Source organism: Fukomys damarensis, unplaced genomic scaffold (genome assembly GCF_012274545.1).
Source record: "Fukomys damarensis isolate Sample0158 unplaced genomic scaffold, DMR_v1.0_HiC HiC_scaffold_36, whole genome shotgun sequence".
In the NCBI taxonomy this organism is placed as follows: Eukaryota; Metazoa; Chordata; class Mammalia; order Rodentia; family Bathyergidae; genus Fukomys; species Fukomys damarensis.
The window spans coordinates 2,844,015-2,850,840 of NW_022900948.1; positions in this window are offsets into that span (position 1 = coordinate 2,844,015).

The following is a 6,826-nucleotide window of genomic DNA, read 5'->3' on the forward strand; positions in this document are numbered from 1 at the left end:
ATATGGGAGTGTTATAGGGAGAGTTAGCATGTCTCAGGAGTCCCTTTTGTAAGAGATCATGGATTATGGGGGTTAATCCCTCTAAGCTAGAGCGGGGAAGGGGGTATTGTGTCAAGCTAGGGAATTGTGAGGGATTTTTAAGGAGAATTCTGACAGGGGGACATTTGGCTACTGAGGGAGAGTGAATATCCCACACTTGAGGATTAACAAGAGAGGGGCTAATTGGCCAGTTGGATTGGGAAGATGGAGATTGGAGGGCTTGGGATAATACCAGGCAGAAGGAAGTTGTTGGAGTGCTGGAAGGGTTCGGCATAGAGAAGTGAATAGAGGTTCCAATTTGGGATAAAATATCACGGCCCAATAAGGGGACTGGGCAGGATGGAAGGACTAAAAATGAGTGAAGAAATGTAAGATTGCCAATAGTGTATGGTAGTAAGGGGGTCTGGTGTGGGTGTTGTAGTTGTCCTTCTACCCTAACAATAGAAGTCTGAGAAAGGGAGGTAGGTCCCCAGTATTCTCGTAGTGCAGAGAAGCTGGCACCAGTATCCAATAAGAAAGAAATGGTCCTACCTGCCACAGTCAAGATTACCCTGGGCTCCTGGGTGGTGATCTGCATTGGGCCAGATGTGCCAGGGCCTCTTAATTGTCCTTCCGTGGTCGCTAGACCTATCAGATCCGCATGTTGGGGAGCTGTGGGGCTGATGGTCTGATGGCGGGTGGATGCCAAGGGACAGTCTGTGCCCCAATGTCCCCTCTGGTGGCATTTGGGACAGGGCTTAGTTGGCACTCTGGGATTAGGACAGTCCTTTGTCCAGTGGCCTTCCTGATGACACTTGTAACAGGGGCCTGGTGGTTGGGACCTCTTTTGTAGGGGTTTTCTTTCTTGTGGCATAGGTGGACTGGTCGAATTAAGAGCTTGTGTTAATAATTGATATTTCTTTGTAATTTTGAGGTCGTCTCGGCCATGGTAGGCCTTGAATGCTGTGGCCAGAACCTCTGCTTGAGGGGTCAAGGGCCCCCGATCAAGCTTTTTTAGTTTAAGTCTAATGTCGGGGTAGCTCTGAGAGAAGAAATGCATCATAATTAATCTCTGACCATCCACAGACTCAGGGTCTAGTTTGGTATGTGGACGGAGGCCATCAGTTAGCCTTTGTAAAAAGGTGGATGGATTTTCGTTCTTGTCTTGTATAATTTCATTAAGCTTTTCATAATTAATGGCCTTCATGGCAGCTCCACGGAGCCCATGAAGGAGACAATTTTGGTACCTGTTTCGAGCTGCAATTCCCACCTCTGTGTTGTAGTCCCATTCTGGGTCCTGACCAGGAACTGCAACAACACCTGCCAGGTGGTGATTGTTGGTTAAATGTTCTTGGTCTGTATGTGCACGAGCCTGATCCAGCACTCTTCTATTTTCTTCGGGAGTTAAGGCATTGGTTAAAACTACAAAGAGATCGTGGTAAGTTAGTTGATAAGACTGAGTCAAAAGTTGAAATTGTTTTATAAAGGTAGTCGGATTGGTTGTAAAAGAACCAAGCCTGGCCTGAATGAGAGCTAGTTCAGACATAGGAAAAGGAGTATGAATGCGGAAAATTCCTTCAGTTCCGGCTACCTCACGCAAGGGCGTCATCGTGTGACCCATATGTGACCTGGAACGAGTGAGGGGTGGAGTCAGCGCATGGTGAGAGGTGGGAGATTCGGGGGTGGGGAGGAGTCAGAGGGGGTGGGAGGAGGAGTGAGGGGATTTCTTGCTGCCCAGTAAGGAGGAGGGTCATCTGCCAGATCTGGTTGGTTTGGAGAATCGGAAGGAGGGGGGAGGGGGGTCAGTTGTGGGGCGACCTTGAGACAATAGAAGTATGGGAGAGACTTTGGTGGTGAAACAAAGAGAGGGTTGGTTAGCCAGACAGGAAAAATCCTGGACATATGGGATCTCCGACCATTTTCCTTGTCGCTCGCATAAGTTGTAAAGGTCTCCAATCAGACCCGATTCAAAGGAGCCATTAGGCGGCCAGATGCTTTGATTGTCTAATTGATATTGGGGCCAAATTTGAGTAGACAAGAGAATTAGCCATTTGGGTTTTAAATCAAGACCCTCCAAATTCTTGAGTAAGCATCCCAAAGGAGAATCTGCGGGTATGGAGGAGCCAGAGCCCATGACCACCGGGATAAGGAGGTTATCAGAAGTCCAGACATCTCTGAGAGTTCTAATAAGACCCCTTCTTCTCTAGACCTGGTCTAGAGGATGGAAATTCGGTTTCTTGTGAAGGCATCCCTCACACAAGATAGGAGTTTAAGTGGAGCTAATCCTGGACTTAGCTCAAATGTGGCAAACCTGGTTTGCGAGAGAGTGAGGAAAGAGCCTGCCACCCGGCCATGTCCCAAATGTGACCCCAGTGGGTGATCTGAGGTCTGGGGTCCTCGTTACCCTGAAGACTTTTCAGAAAGGGGAACTTACCCAAAAAAGTGTGGGTTGGAAGATCAGCAGGTCGGTGGTGGCTGTGAAGATGGCGACGAGGAGAATGGTTGCGGACGTCGGGCAGGGGTTGAGCAGGAGCGCCCTGGAATCTGGGTTTCGGGGCCCAGGCGTTTAGCCTGTGGACCTGGCAATCCTAGATCCTGCTTCTGACACCAATGAAAGGGGGTTCGCATGCCCTTTCGGGTGCCCCTTCCCAATTAGGCCACTCATGCACCGAGAGGTCCGGCAGGAGATCTTTATTGTAGAGAGGCAAGCAGGAGGCAGGAAGGCAGAGAGAGAGAGAGGGGGGGGGAGAGAGAGGGTGAGAGAGAGAGGGGAGGAGGAGGAAGAAGCAGAAGGAGAGAGAGGAACAAAGAAAGGAAGGTCCTTTCATCAGTTTGGAGGTGGGCTATTGTTTATTTATGAGGAGTGAGTTACTTTTAACCTATCACAGGCCAGATTGCTTTTATGGGCCCAGTCTGGCAGACACAGGTTTCAACTTTCCTGGACCACTGTGGCCTTGGGGTGGAGGGAAACCAGAGATAAGGGCATGAGGTCATTTTAGGAGCCAAGATGTACCAGGAGAATGCAGCCTGTGAGGCGGCATCACAGCATACTTTAACATGATCAATTCCCTAACAGCTGAAATAGTACTCTTGGACCCCTAAAGTTTGCTAATTTAGGGCTAGGAAAACTGGGTTCAGAAAATGGACTCTTCATTCTCATTTAAATCTAAAATATTATATTTAAAAATTATTGCAGAAAAGAAATGCAAAGCTCAGTCATTCTGCTCACAGTGATGAAAATATTCTGAGTACAGCATTTAGAGCTACCCTTTTCCTTCAGTCTAGCTCCTGTGCAGGGAAAGGCATGTTACACAGCAGAATAAATGGAAAGGTCTGTTTCAGCCTTACTCAATTGGACTACTGTCCTTACAAGAAGTTCACAAACATTTTTCAATAGGAAATGTAATTAGTGGGCTGGGAATTTAGCTCAGTGGTTCTGCCTCCTGCCTCACAAGTGCAAGATCCCAAGTTCAATCTCTGGTATGAAAAAAAAAAAAAAAGGAAATGCAATTACAATAAAATATTTTAAGTCATATCAAGATGATCACCTTAGATTCTCATAGACAACACTGAGTATATGTAAGTTTTAATAACATTTAGCCAGGTGTGGTGGTGCAGGCCTGTGATCCCAGTACTCTGAACGCTGAGGCAGGAGATGCTCTGTGAGTTAGAGGCCAGCCTGAACTGCATAGTGAGACCCAGTCACAACAACAACATTGCTATCATCATGTTTACCATTAAAATACTATTGATGCAAAGAGGTGCACAGTACCTCTTTTTAGACACCTTTTGACTAGAGAGTTGGCATTTGATGCTTGAGGGGAATCACTAAGGAGCTACAAAGCCTTCACACCTCTAGGTCAGGAGTTCGTATTAGACCTAGGTTGAGAGTGACAGAAAGTTGTTATCATCTCATGATAGTTCATTGGTTTATGTGGAGGGAATTCTTTGTTTCAGGCTTTCTAATGACCAAGTATTCACCTCACAAAAAGTCACCACTGCTTATGACAGTAATTGGCAGAGACCTAGAAAAAGAAAAATTCAAACAAGAATTTTGTTCCCTTCTTGCTATAACTACCATATCTACATAAGAAATTGTTAATGGAAAAAGTCACAGTGCTTTGCAGCAACATATATGGAAAATAAGGCTCTGAATGAGGAAAGTTAAAAAATTGAAAAAACAGCCAGCCAGAACAAAGCAAATCAAAATAAAATAAAATCATCATCCAACAGCTTTACTTAGGACTTCTATGGAAAAAAAATTTAATTCAGAAAAATGTACCCTTTGATTTGCCTCTTGTCAATAAAATTATAACAATTACATCTGAGCCTTTTATATGAAGGGATCAAACAGATGATAAATGTCTTGAAATACTGTTCTCTTACCAGAAAGTTGTTACTTTCCAAGCCATCATTACCCTCCTGAGGTAGTCATGTTGGGTACTGTTAGTTAAAACAAGCTTCTCAACTTTTCTCTGAGGTATTTTAGCACTAACATAAAAGGAGTAATGAAAATTAAATGATTAAATTAAAAATTTTACAGTAAAAGGCACATTGTCATTAATCCCCACCAAAATGAAGTGTCTTTAGGAGGTGTGCTAAAAGATACAGCAAATGTTGCTGCTGAGTACCATCCAACCAAAAGGCAAGTTTGTAGAAACATTATGGTGTGACCTTATCTATGTTATTCACTGGATCTGACAACGTGCAAAATCTGACTCTTCCCTAAAGTCAAAATGAGCACAAAAAGTAAATGTATTGAATGTATATAGAGGCTGCGGGGACAGCGCAATTAAAGATACTCATGAAAGAGGGCTTTTAGAACTGCTTCAGAAACTAGTAAGAGTAAAGGGATAAGCATGATCAAAGTGAGGGAAAGTATTTTGAGGAGGAAGGGCAATATATCTTTTACTGTAATAAATTTTTAAATTTTAAATATTCACCATATTTCCCCCTCATGCCTTTTACATAAATACAATATTACATATTTCTCTGTATTGCTGAGGGTTCTTTTTTTTTTGTTTATGCCTATCTTTAGCTTGGCAAGGAATAGACACATGATTATCCTTGGAACCACAATTACATGAAATATAAATCTGAGTTAACAGAAAACTGGCCATGTACACATGCCTGTGTGTATACTCCAGAGCCCTTGGAAATTTAGTTTAATCACATATGAGTTTCTTTTGAGTTTAGTTTTATTTACTAAAATCTGAAATGAAATTAAAAATAATTATTAGTAATCATTTGGAGACACAAGCTTAGGAGGGATGAGTTAGAATGAACTCAACCATCTGAAGGATGATTAATCTAGATTTGTTCTATCCAATAAAGTATCCCTGTTGTAATGCAAGACACTTGAAACTACTTAAATTTAAATTAACCAAAACTAAATAAAGTCAGAAATGCAATTCCTGAATTGCACGTGGCACATTTAATTTGTTCTGTAGTCCTACGTAGACAGAGTCTGCGATATATGGAACATTTGCTTCACTTCAGAAAGTTCTTTGGATAGCACTGATTTAGATCGTATTTTAATTCTTATGTTGAATAATTTTATATTAAATATATTATGTTCTAAAATTCTTTGCAAAGATGATATTAATAATTTGGCATTGTTTCTTGTATTTGGAATTTAGTGTAAAAGAGCTATGCCAATTATAGCATTCTGAGATATTTCAGCCTTTTAAAAAAGTCAATGACTGCACAAGAAAAAAAAAAAACCTCCTAACTCTATTTAGGAGACGAGAAAATACAAATACTTCTCTAATATCCTAGAGAGGAAATCTTCTACCATATCAGAATATTAGAACTGAGAAAGGACTCTCTTATCTAGTAATTTATCTGTTTGAAATGTTGTACTCTAGTTTATTCTATTAATGACAACCTAACTAAAGAAACAGCTGGAAGATTTTGGTGGATGGGAAAGAGGGAACTGTTGACAAGTTTAATTTCATTTTGAATTGTTATCACAGGGAATATGTGGATATTATCTTGGTAATCTGCTTTTTTCTGTTTATTCATAATACTCAAAGAAAAGATGATATCTCTATGCTCATAAGGAAAAGCTTGGGAGGCAGAAAGTAAGTCTTTTATTAAATTCTTGTCTAGGAGTCCATTTGTCAGGTCTAGAAATGACTAGCTATTGTTATTGTGCACCTCAAGATCATCTATGGCTGATATGGCAAAATGAAGCATTTCCAAAGAATTCTACAAGGAGTAGGTCCATCTCCTTCTTGCCTGTCAATTTTACAACTAAGCAGCAGTTCCTTCTTTTATTTACCTAGATGATTCTTCAAAGTCAAATATATTTAAAATGCACACTGAGAGGGGGATGTTGTGTTAAGAAGCAAGCAAGATTTTCAGAGTTGAAAGCTAATATTGATGAACTGTTAACCATGTTTATAGGAACACAGATGAAACACTTTAATACATTGGTCAAAGACAAATTAGTAAAATTTACCAATCAAATATGATTTAGACCACTAAAGTATACTTGGTTTTGGAATTTCTTACAAAAACCTCCCTTTTTGGGTCTGTCAGAGTTCTAGCAAATTAACCTAATGATGACTTTAGAAAAAGTGATCAGGAATATATTAGCACAGGTATCCTGTTTTAGTTTTACTGATATTAATTGAGACATTCATAATTAACTCCTCTGTTTTCTCCGGAGAATTTGTCTTCATGCTGTCCACCTCACAAGAGAGAAAACAATTTAGTTAGAGTAGGGCAGACACAGTGGCGCGTGCCTGTAATGCCAGCTACTTGGAAGGTGGAGGCAGAAGGATCACACATTCAACATTAATCT